Source organism: Myripristis murdjan, chromosome 5 (assembly GCF_902150065.1).
Source record: "Myripristis murdjan chromosome 5, fMyrMur1.1, whole genome shotgun sequence".
Taxonomy (NCBI): Eukaryota; Metazoa; Chordata; class Actinopteri; order Holocentriformes; family Holocentridae; genus Myripristis; species Myripristis murdjan.
In genome coordinates this window covers 17,669,586-17,682,840 of record NC_043984.1, presented here as the reverse complement: position 1 = coordinate 17,682,840, position 13,255 = coordinate 17,669,586, and the positions used below count along the sequence as shown (strand labels likewise).

Genomic DNA, 13,255 nt, shown 5'->3' with positions numbered 1-13,255 from the left:
CTGCTATTAAGTACTCAGCGCCAACAATGACAACAAACCAAAAGAGAGATGACTTTTAACAGGCAGTAATTTGACTCTAAATATGTAAAACATGTTCAGTGTTGGCATTTACTTTGATATTTACACAGTGTCAACACATTATTTATGTGCCATGCCAAATAAGTTATGACTGATGGACACAGAAAATAAAGTACGTCTGTTAGTAAAGTGAATTAAATTAGAAAGTTGTTGCTCCATAAACGGTCATGGAAGGCCAAGGACTCAGTCTAGTAAGTCTGAACAACTGAATATTTGAAAGCCTGTCCAAACAAGGCCTTTCATCCCTATGAGAAGACTTAATCATCTGACAATGTTAAGCACTCTGAAACAGAGTACACAGAGGAAAAGTGTTGCGTGAATACAAATTAACACATCTGTTATTAGATTGAATTCAACTGCAGCTGAAACCCACAGCATTCTTCTCATCAGTAAGAGCAGGATGAGGGTATTTGTCCTTCACAGTCATCCTCCCTGAGCCCTATCTTTGGAGGCAGTTAAAGATTCTGACACCGCTAAAATCTAGAACAAAACCCATCAAAGACAGGATATTAACAGAAACAGATTTGATTTCAGGTCAATGCAGTAGATCGATGAGACCACTCAATAGGCAAGAAAAGGCTCTATTACAGGTTATGAAAGCTGAAAAGAGAGATGGTAGTACCATGTTTGTAACCCAGCCCTCAGTTTCTATGATAATCATCTACGCCTCAGGCCTGGAGAAATAGCATTTCTGTGTCACAGCCTCATACAACAAAACAAATAACCTCATAAACGCCTCTATTGCCGATTACCATCTCTCCAATAAATCATTTCTTTTATTGTTGTCATACTCAAAAGCATAAATATAGACAATGGAATTTAACAGTACAACACTCTCAGTGAAAATAAATAAATACAATGCAGGTGTTCAATGACCCTATCAGAGGACATCTTTACCGCAGCCAAAAAATCCATTTAAGATGCCACCGAGGGCACCAAACAAAATATAGATTTTTTTTAATGCCTTTATATTTTACACAAACTCTAACTATCAAATACAATGAAAATTGCACTTGTGACAGATACTGATATTATGCAGCATTCTTCTAAAAAAAAAAAAAAAATCTGATATGGAATGTGGACTAAACTGCAAGGCTGTCTCTCTGTAGTGTAAAAATAAGTGAGAATGAATGAGAGAACAAGTGAGACAGAGTGAGAGTGGGGATTGTCCAGTCACCAAGAGAGATCCTAACAGGATGATAGGGGATCCTAATCTAAAGGCCCCAGAAACCAGAGTTTGACAGACAGGTTTATGGTGATAAGGTCTGGGAGTGTCAATGTCTGTCTTTCTTCCTTTTCTCTTTATACCAAATGTCCATGGAGAAACTGATCAGGCTCCATGTAAGTGAGAGATTGATTATTGGTTTTTCTCCAGTCAGGGCTCATTACTTGGGCTGTGTGTCTTCATGTTTCTGCTCTAATTGTGGATTGCCAAGTGTAGGACACATCTTTTTGCCCAGTGGCCAGCAGATGCAGAAAATAATTGGCTGCTTTCACTATTTTCACTTTCACAGGGAAGCTTTTTTGGAAAGTAATCCTCTAGCAATGGATGTTGACCTGTTAAAGTGGCTGGTAGAAAAAAGCTACTAGTATTTGATGAAGGGATGAGGGAAGAAGGAAATAAAGATGGATGAAGAGAAAAAAGAGAGGAGACAGAGAAGAGAGAAGATGAAGATGATGATGATGATGTTGATGATGATGATGATGATGACGGTGGTGGTGGTGGTGGTGGTAAAATAGGAAGAGGAAAGGAGGAAGAGAAACAGGATGGTGAAGATGATATCCTCTATAGTGGTTTATATGCCAGTGGTAATGTTACATATTATAATATGTGATATTACCACCTAGTGATAATAGATGACTGAAATTATCTGTGTACATCTCAAACAAATGATCGCCTCTCTTTGTTTTCATTCCTGCAGGCCTAGGAGACTATTCAGTGTCCGTTGGGCACCAGAAGACAGATTACTTGAAGGTATAATTTCTTTTAGATGTTTATCCCCAATGACTAGCAGAACATTCAAAGGTTCAGTCATGAAAAACAAATGTCTAGTTCTTTACAGTCATTTTAATAACTACAATCAACCATGTAGTCCGATCAATTTCACAACAGGCCGTATTACACTGATTTATGAAAATCTATATTCTTATGGATATCATTTATAACGTAGTAAACTAATATTCACACAAACAGGCCTGTATTAACTTGCATGTATTTTAAATTAGCCAAAATAAAATTAGAGCTCCTGTAGTTATTATGTCGTGATCAGTACAATAAATGACAGCATACAGCACTGATATTAACTGATACATCACAACATATTTTTCATGGGATATTATACTAAATCAGTGACGAACATAGGCTTAGAGATGAATCACACAACTTCCTCATTTAGACCTTGTGCCATTTAAAACCTGTAGTGCTATGAAAATAGGCAGTTTGACGGTATAATACTGCATGCATGCAACCTTATGACCAGTGTGGGCAGCTGCAAACTTTTCAAGCATAAAAGGAGATAAAATAAGAGGCTGCCAAATACTTGGCCAGGGTAAAAAAGAGAGAACACCTTTCGAGGATGATGCAAACTTTTTTTCTGCTCTACCGCTGCTCCAAGAATGGCACTTCTCTTACAACCCAATCCACTTAGTGTGGTCAATGGGCATTTCCAAACACCATACGTTGCCAAAATCAAACAAATTATGACATAACTGGAGAGATAGATTGTGGTTACATTTCAGCTCTACGTATAATGTGCTATTTTTACTGATGCTATTTATCCATGCAAGATAAAGCCTTAATTATCATACCCAAATCCTACAGGAATCTGTTGTCTGTTCAAGTGAAGCAATGAAGTATGGAGGGAGTCATTGGCATACCAAACAGACAGACTTACTTTGTTTTCATCTCTCTCAAGTGCTCTACTGAGAAGCTATATATAAACAGGTGCAGTGCTCTCAGAACTAACCATCTGTGCTGCTTCTTTCACGTGTTAAAAAAAAATGGAGTCATGAAGAAATGTCAGAGTAAAGCCGCTATGTGTCGGGACAATGTGGGAATTACTGAAGCTACTCTATATAGAACTATACAATTTTAATTCTATGCACACACACGCACACACACACACAGACCTGATTATCATGGAAATTTTGGACAAAAAAAAATCCTGTGGAAAGTCCGCCACCTCCATCAGCGAGCAGGGACTCACTACTGACTTCCTCCAAATCAGCAGCACGTCCAATCTGTCGTTACCGTTTTTGGGGCATGTTCATAAAAGAAAAGCCTAAATGAGCTACTAATGAGCATTTTTTGTTTCCCACAGCAGTTTTCTTCCTGCCATGTTTGCGCTGCCAAACTCCCCTCTTTGCTCCTGAATCAGCATAACATCACTGCGTGGGTGAAGGGGAGAGAGGAGCAAGGCCAGACCGGAGCTGGGAGTAGCAAATTATTCATGTAGAGTGCTTTAGCATGTACGGCAGTGAGCAATGTAGGCTGCGCTTTCCACCTCACCCACACTGTGTGGAGGAAATCATGTTCATATGAAAGACTTAGCCTCTGTGCATCTAACACAGGCCTTTAATGCATCTTGAAAACAGTGCCAACAGCTCACTGAGGCAACCCCTTCCTCTACTTCTTTACTGCCATCAGAAGAATGGCAGCTTGGACAGCTCTCCAATACATAGCATTTAAACTGCAACAAAATTAGAGGATGATAGGCAATTACATTATGTTAAATGCAGAAACAGGCCTATGAATCTTCACCTTGAAATTTGGTCCTATCAGTAAGAGATTTGAGGGGGGATACTATCCCACTTGACAGCAAACTGACCAAATGCACCATGGCTCTGAAATATCAATAGCCTTACTGTGCTGTGCCTTGATAAATCCATGGCACTGTCCATGGTGCTGAAGTAGCAGATGGATTTGTAATTGCACCTTCAGTCCTGCACTTCTGTTTTGTTCTGGATCAATTCCATACTATATTGTAGCCTATATACTCTATAGAGCAGTGCCACCCTCATGATCAAAGTGACAATTAGAAGCGTGTAGTATTGCAAAAGCAGGAGGAATGACTGTGGTATTCCTATAATATTCCTTTAATATTTCCATTGAGTAACATCTGTGCTGCTGAAAATACATCCCAGACCAAGCCACCTCTATGACAAAATATTTGGGGGAAAACATGGACTCCATTATGGTAAATGGACTGCATTTCTACAGCGCTTTTCTAGTCACTTTGACCAGTCAACACACTTTATCATGTGTATCATACATTCACCCATTCACACACAGATGGCAGAGGCTGCCATGCAAGGTGCCTAGCTGTCCATCAGGTGCAGTGCGGGGTTCAGTATCTTGCCCAAGGACACTTCGACACACTGGAGGAGCTGGGGATCGAACCAGGAACCCTCCGATTACCAGATGACCACTCTACCTCCTGAGCCACGGTGCCCCCGCCAACATGACAATAGATGTTTTTATTATTATTATTATTATTATTATTATTATTATTATTATTATTATTATTATTATTATTATTATTATTTATTTATAGATGGTGTAAAGGTGTGTGCAAACCTGAAGCTATTTCTTTTTATCTAGACGCGTCTATCGCTTCACTTTGGTCGCACACGTCCGCGTTGGTCCGCGTTGGTTAAAACGCGCTTCAGTCGCTTTATCGCAACACCACCCCGGGAAAATGAGAAACCCTGGGAAAAACAAGCCCTGAGAAAAAATAAAAACCCAACATCAACCCAACATCAACGCTGATTGGCTGTCAGGATGCAATGGGTGGAGTCAGGGGGAAGCGAAGGTCGCCCCGGATGGATTTTTTCTACTGGGACAAAGATATCGAAGATACCGAAACGACTGTTCGCGTCGTTCGCACCGCCCCGTTCGGATCATTCGCGTCATCGTCTCGTCTTTGCATTCACTTTGTATGTAATCGCGCCGATCGAACTATTCAGGTTTGCACGCACCTTCAGATGGGAGTGAAACAGGCAATGTGACCGAGGAAATTAACCTGCACTGACCACACCATGCTCAGTTGCTACAGTTACATAATTTGAGGTAAAGTTTATACCATCAAAACTATGCTGTGTTTTGAAAAATAAACATCATTAAAATGCTTAATGTCCACATCTAAAAGTAAGCATGTGTAAAAAGTGTTTATGTGTCTGTGCTGCATTTGCACAGAGGCAGCAGGCTTAGCTGGTCAGCGAGCTCATCTTGTTTGTGGACTGGTAACCCTATTAAGTAGCGGGACATTAACAGGTCTTCTCAATGGAGAGTATACTTAACCTTGGCTCTTAACTGTAACTTAACTGCGGCTGACAGGACTGCAGACTGTAACTGTAATGGCAACCTTTCATTTATATTTGAAGCATTTAGCTTCTGCACTTATCCCCTGCAACATATTGTGGTTTTCAGCATCTTGTTCAATGGCACTTTGACAAAATGACACATAATTTTTGATGAACACACACTGGCTGTTGTGGCCATTAAGTCTAATGTGTCGATGGGATTATTGCACCGTCTGCTGTCACAACAACTGCTAACATCAGTGGGTGCATTGGGTCTCAAGATAATTTGATAGGATACACATCATACAACAAACTTAAACATTTCACACGTGACTTCTGAGGCAGGCATACATCTCTTCAACAGGCTCATTTTTGTCTTCATAAGCCTGGCCAGATGAGGTGAAGAGCTGCACATCAGAATGAGCAGCAGAGCCCAGTGGAAAGAAGATAGGTATTCTACTTGCAGCCCTCAGTACAAATGCTACCCACAGCTCATATCACCATGCAGGTAAACCAGAACTTTTGAAAAGCACATTTTTATAGTACATACTGAGTAAATAATATCTGTGGTATTTGAAAATGGTGGAAAAACATAGGTGAGCTTCCTTAATTACAACTAGTCATACTGTTTATTCACTTTGGTATTTACTTATGATGATTTATATGAGCACTTTGTTTTTCTTTAAAAGAAAGAAAAACAGCCTTAAATAAAATTCAAGTTTTTCTCATGTAACTTATCTCCTGTCTTGAAATGGCCTGCCTGTGTTTGACAAACAAGTCCCTCGCATCAAAATCTGTGTGAAAAGGCTCACTTTGTGGAGTCATAGAATTCGTGAATTGCTGCAGCCAAATGAGCGTTATTTCATACTTGTATATTTCTGCAACAGAAAATACACAACATTTCTATGAAATCGTGTCAAGTGCAGCCATTCTGACATGAAATAGTCTGGAAAAAACAGGTGTTACAGATGACATTAATCACAGTTTCCTTCCATTTAGGTGTTACAGAGCCATTCCAGAGAGCCGGCATACACAACACCAGGGGCGTAGCTCTGTTAGACTTAAATGGAATTGAACTTTAATTAATGTCATCACTATCATCTCTGTTTACCCTGCTTTTTCATGCCAAAACGGCTGCTGTGAAACGGGTCTATTCACAGACAGCTTAGAAGAGAGGTGGCTCACTGTAGAGTCATTTCCTGTATCTGTGTCACATGGATGCCCCGCCCCTTTAGGAAGCAAGCGGCCGTATCACATCCACCCATCCACACGACATTCCCAGCGCCAACTGTCTGTGACGACACTGCCAAACGAGGTGGGGGGATGACGGGAGACCATGAGCACTCCCATTTACGACACCAGAAACGTGTACCATTTCATACCATGAGCACAGTTTGTACTGATAGAATATCTTTGGTCTATTCTTCTGTCCTCCTTCATCTCCCAGCCTGTATTTCTCCTCGCTCTGTGTGCTGTGTCTGTAGTGAGTGTTTGCTTGCAGCTTCAGTCCAGTCCACTAGGTTCCCCAGTGTTCTCTGTCACTGCACACCTGTTCCCTGTCTGCAGTCAACCCAGCCCTGTGCCTCCCTGCAGCAGCTGTTCCTCATCACTAATCAGCCTTCAGCAGTACAGACCAGTCACTTACACAGGAGTCTCTCTGTCAGATTGTCTAGTGAGTGTCTTAGCTTTCTCATGTTCCATGGCCTTGTACCTGTCTGTGGTTACCTGAACCCTCCTCTGCTTGACCTATGCCTGGCCAGCCTGCCTGCCACTTGCTTTACTCTCAGTAAAGTATTTTACGCACACCTCTGTGTGTCAGCAATTGGGTCTAAGTTACTCTGCCTGTCTTATTTTGGTTTGTTTGCTGCTGTAAAAGAAAGAGCACATGGCTCTCATGTGTCTAGTCTTGTGTAAGACTTGCAAGCGTACGCAAGTCGGGACTCTGAAATCATGGGGAAAACCATGTGTAAATTGCATTTTTTGATTGTCTTTCGTTTTATGAATTGGATTGTGTGCATGGGAGTTTCTCTGTGCACTTGGCGTTATTCTGAATCAGTGAATCTAAATCCGACATGACAGACAAAAGTGGATAGTGTGAACGCCCAGCAGGATGGTGAAGTTCCTTCCAGTCAGCTGTGAGCCGGAAAAGCTGCCCTTTCACTGTCAAAATAATGAGAGATTGAACACTGCAGGTTACCACAAGGAAAAGGTCAGAGAGATTGATCACACTCTCAGAGGAGCTTGCTGAGAAATTACAGCCCTGATCACTCAAAATGTGTGTGTGTGTGTGTGTGTGCAAGCACATATGAGTACATGCATGTATTTCTGCATATGTGAAATTACCAAATTATGTAATAAAGCACGCTCACAACATCATGGCTGAAAGGTAGGAACAGAGTGTTGATTATCAAGCCTGCAAGCCCATCACAATCAAATCTGAATGTGTTATGTGGAACCCCACTGGTAAAATGACAAATTCAGAGTTAAAATTCAGATCAGGCGTCCAGCTGGTTAAAGCCACCCTGGACTTGAATTTTGCCTTTACTGCACGACACCTCTCTTTCTCTCTCCCAATCTTTTCTGGCTCGGTCTCATCAAGTAAAGGCAAAAATGCCTGAAAATTCTGTAAATAAATAAATAAATAAATAACAGAGCTCCAGAATTACATTAGTGGTAGGCAGGGCACTACAGAAAGCTTTAACACTTCCTACCCATGGAGGGAGCCAGAGAGAAAAGAATTTCATAGAGGAAGAGAGCGAGAGAGAGAAGGAAAGAGAGAAAGAGAGAGAGAGAGCGAGAGAGAGAGAGAGAGAGCCCCATGGGAGCATACACACCCATAACATGCACACAATAACATGAACGCGCAGAACAAAAACAAGCTGTGCACACAGGCAGTCAGACAGATTCTGGCAACTTGCTAAATATTGCACTTGGAGTAGGCTGCATATTAATAATCTTAAAATAATCTTTCGGTAGCATTTGTTATCATTCTGTGCACGCATGCTGGAGAAGAAAGTCCGACATCTTTTAAGAATGGGCTGAAGATAAGAGAAGAATGTAACGTGGAAAGACTACAGAGGCCACTTCTGCCCCACTTAGCCCCTCCAACCCCCACATACACACACAACACACACAAAATGACTAATTTTTGAACATTTTTAAACATATATATATACACAAGTACAGGCAGCCTTGATGTATGCACACAACATCGGTATTCTTCTCTTACTGACAGTCAGCTCACAGCAAGACTCTCCCACATGACTCCTCTGACAGGATCCAAACCACAAGCTGTGAGCAAGAAATGTCAGCTGTCATTAAAAGCAGTCATACGCCTTATTGAGATGGAATATTTCAAATTCTCATTGCCAGTTATAACCAGAACATACAGCATTTCCCAGATCGAAGATTGTAGACCTCCAGAAATATTAGTTCATCGGAATTTTGCCTCATGCCAGGTAGGAGGCTTGGTGATGCAGCTAAAGTTGAACATTTTTTAAACTGCAGTGCTGCAGCCACAGATGTTAATAGATAAAAAATTTAAAATGGAAAAAGTATCACCCACACACATACAGTGCCCTTATAAAGTAGGCCCTGGAAGTCCCCCCGATAAAGCTGGCAGGAGCAGATATCGCAAATGTAAGGGTAAACAAAAGCAACATTTCAAAAGCTCGATAAGAACATTTTGTGACGAAAATGAGAAGGTCACTGAAAGCAGACGTAGGCGTTACTACAGCCGTGGATGGCTACAGTAGCAATCCACAGCAGTACTGCACGTCATATCTCCCTTTTACTGATTCAACTGAAGTTGTTCTCCCTCTTTTCACCACCTCTAACTGTAAGCCAAAAACTTTCCTCATCCTACCAACTTTCTTAAACATAATTTGACGAGAGATTTCGCTTTTTTTTTTTGTCCATCAAAACAGCGTGGTCTTTGTTCACTGCAGAATAAAATAGTTTTGACAATGCACAACAGAAATAATGACCACATCAGCTGCACCCAATCCTCACAATAAGCATAAACAACTGAAATAAAGAGGATGACTAAAAAACTACAACAACAAAGGCGGAAATCAGAATAATAATCCTTCAACTTCTGGGTCTCAGAGAGATTAATGAGGCGTACGACAGAGGAGATCATAATTAATTTGTAACAAGTGAAGGTCAGAGGAGCGGCGGGTCAGCGTGAATTATTAACTACCACGTGCACAGGAGCTCGCTGCCAAGCAGGTGAGAACGGGGTGAGCTTAAGGTGAGTAGGGAAATGTGTCATGCATCATTTTACATGCACACACACCCACACACAAAAAGGCACATATAATAAACAGTGCACCCACATATGCATTCACACACTAGCAAATGCAAGTCACAGTACTGTGATCATAGCAATCAGAATTCAACCAGAATGGAAGCTGCTACAAATAATCTCACTATTCAATTCTGTATTCATTGCAGGAATATTCAGAATGAGATTTAGAGGTCAAAAGGGCCGGTTACTGTAATCCCTATAATAGCCTTGCAAAACAGCATTTCTATTACTATGCCTGTGCACAGGCTGAATGAACGCTGCTGTGAGACTAGCAAGTGCACAGTGCAAAGCGTAAGTGAGCACATGTCACTGCAGTGTGCCATGGTCTGCCATGCCACGCCACGACTGTGACAGGTCAGGCCGAGTCAGCAGGTATGTAGGTCAATCCCCTGGGACTCCTTCAATGGGGACACGTGGTCAGGCCTGTGGATTAGAGAGGAAATGAAGGATCATCCACTGAGCAAGCAGGACTGAACCACAGCTACAGTCACCAAAGTACAGTACAGTCCAATGCATTCAAGACAGGGATGCTAAATATAGATGTACAACGCTCAGTGGTCTACCATGCCTTCAAGATATACTGGCAGCTTGGCAGAGGGATCCTTCTGAATGAGTACATGGGCCACTGAAAATGAAAAGTTTTCTGAATGAATTAATATGACCCTCAGTCTAACTGGTTAAGAAACTGCAGCATGCTCTACAGGCCAACTGGCAGCCTATTCCAAAACAAACCACATTATTTTAGCTCGACCCAACAATCCACACTCCAGCAGTGTCAGATTCAGAGCACAAAGCCTCTACTCTCAATGAACAGCTGCCCCAATATATTCAGCATCAGATTCTAGTCTAAACTAATGTAGTGTCTAAAAAAATCTTGTAAGAACAACAGGAAATGTAGCCATTAATGTCACATGCTAGCTTTTCTGAGGCCTGTGATGCGAAAGTTGAAGTGAACAAAAAGCATAAAAAACAAACACACTGTAGGTACATGCTTCTGCAAGGTTTTGCACACCCAGCTCCAACTAATCTTGCATGTGGCAAGGTCTGTCCATTCACAGAATTAGTTTAACATGATCCTGAATGGGTCGCTTTAACTGCAGTCAGCATACCTGGAAAAGATGAAATTCTTAACTACACCTTGAACTGTATGTCCTCTTTTTTTATAGGATTGGAAGCGATATTTTTAAAGAATAGAATCATTCATTTAATTTGAAAAACAGTTGACCATCATTAAATGAATTAAACACTGCAAACAAAACAAAGGAGCAAAAGTGTTGACAGATGTCTAAAAAAAAGAAAGGCGATCTTTGGTGTATGATTTGTTTATTTGGGCCCAACACAGACTATATATAAAGTAGATCATGTAGGCTAGACAAATTTGGTGCAATTAGTGAACACACTTGAGCTTTAAATGCTGCATGAGTAATGTGCTCATACAACTTCATTAGGTGTTACCAGTTGAGGATAGTCCAACAAAACATCCTGCTTTCGTAGAGGTGATGTGAATACACAGGGAACAGAATAAAGCAGGAAACAGAGGCAGGTCATCACTACAGCAACAGCAGGACTGAAAAGCACAGCCAGATCAGACGGATCACGTCACACACACACCCACAAAAAAAAAAAGAAAAAAAAAAAATGCCGCCCTTGACACTTTGGTGAAACACACAGCTTTCAAAAACAGAGGTGGCTTTTATGTGAAGGATTTTTTTTTATTATTGTTGTTGTTGTTTTTTGTTTTGTTTTGTTTTGTTTTGTTTTGTTTTGTTTTTAAGGTTTGGATTTGTGAGGTAGGACTCAGACGACTCACATCCTAGCAAACAAAGCGTGTTGCTGCAGGACAAGTGTGTGTCATCTGCCATTAAGTGTGTCTCTGCTGTCCCTCTTGGGGCCGAGTAGCAAAGGGTCAGGTCATGTTTTCTGCTCTTTATTTACTTATCCTGTCTGTTTCTGTTTGTTTCAGCAATGACAACAGGTACCCCCCCCCCCCTCCCGAACCCTCCCTTTTTTCCCAGCACGCACAGCCCGCCAAAACAGTAAAACAACAGCTCTCTTGCCTCAGTATCGAGACTGTAGATATTAGCATCAAGGCATCCAATTGATCACACAAGATCTTTCATGCTGCTGGCTGACAAAGCACACAGCTAACCTCACATCTCCTCCCGCACCGAGTCTGACACAGATGCATACTGATGAGTGATTTTTCACTGTTATGCCTACATCTGGGTAAGTTTACAGTACATTCAGAGAAAGCCCAGCCAGGATGTGTCTGTTACTGGTTAACACGGTGGTGGATCTGTAATGGTGTGGGCAGCCATCTTGTGGGAGTCATTTAGACAGTGGTACAGTCATACAACACCAAGAAGAGGTCATTTTACACAACCAGCTGCACTCTAGAGTAATGTTTCTAATGTTTCTAAATTCTATATAAGATTACGCTCCTATACACGGTTATTAAAATATTCAACATAGTTTCATGAACATCAGGATGTCTCCCCAGTCACCTGATCCGACCACAACTGCACCATTATGAGACATTCTACCTTCATCCCTCAAAGAACTTGTATATAAATACTTCTATATTGTCTTTTGTATCGTAACACAGCCCTTCAAGGAAGACACCGAGGTGGTTCTGAAGGCAAAGGGTGGTGATTGATATTCATATATTAAGTGGTTTCTGTAATTTTGTCCACACAAAATTACATCCACAAAGATGTGCAAATTTACACAAGTGCACACACAAATTTGCTACTTAAATACAATCAACCATTGCTGAGATTTTAATATCACTCCTATTTCCATAGTTTTAAGCTCAGTCTCCAAGCCTGACTCTGCTAATTCTCCCACAAAATACTCAGGATGAGTTACACTGTTTATCGGTCTTAGAAGTACCCAGATCAGCTTAGCTGAGCAGTGGATGCGTCTTCTATGCTTCTCCTTCTGTGGTCAAACAGGCTAAACTTAAAACAGCGGACATTATGAGAAATCTCCTGTGCTGACCATGCTGGGGGTGCCAGTGTCACCACCAGGTCACGACACCACCTGACCTGACTCATCGCCATCAGACACAGCCAGCAAACCAACCATAATATTTTCCTTATTTGCAAATAAAGTAACTTTGCATTGATTGCGTTATATTTTGACAGATGCACGCACACACTCACTCAATTAATTTATTTGACTTGATTTTCCAAAAAAAAAAAAAAAAAAAAAAAAAGACAGTGGGTGGTTAGAGGCTGCCTAGAGGTCGGAGGCCCCCGGGCACCAGCTCAATCCGCCTGGTGGTTAATCTGTGCTTGAGTGGAGGGGTGAAGACCTGAGAGACGGATGATGGGGGAAGTGGGAGGTTGATGTTCAAGTTTTCATTTCTCCCTCCTTTTAAGGTTTCCTTTTTCTTTTTCTTTATGACTTTGTTGTGATTACACAATGATTCTATCACAAAATGCGCTGTCAAGGAATCAATTATGTAACTTGAAGCTGTGCTACCTATTGTGTTTACATGACAAGCAACAAAAATAACTGATCACAAAATAATTAAAAAATCCCCAATGCACTATATTTTCAGTA

At 41.2% G+C, this 13,255-nt stretch overlaps 1 protein-coding gene and 1 long non-coding RNA gene across 2 annotated transcripts in view; one reads left to right on the top strand and one right to left on the bottom strand.

The window, feature by feature from the left end:
* bsnb (bassoon (presynaptic cytomatrix protein) b) overlaps positions 1 to 13,255 on the bottom strand; it is a 70,945-nt gene that overhangs the window by 23,628 nt on the left and 34,062 nt on the right. The window lies entirely within an intron of this gene.
* Positions 5,029 to 7,209, top strand: LOC115358775 (uncharacterized). The gene is made up of 3 exons (XR_003928206.1): positions 5,029 to 5,146; positions 5,744 to 5,887; positions 6,615 to 7,209. It is a non-coding gene; the product is annotated as an uncharacterized LOC115358775 (long non-coding RNA).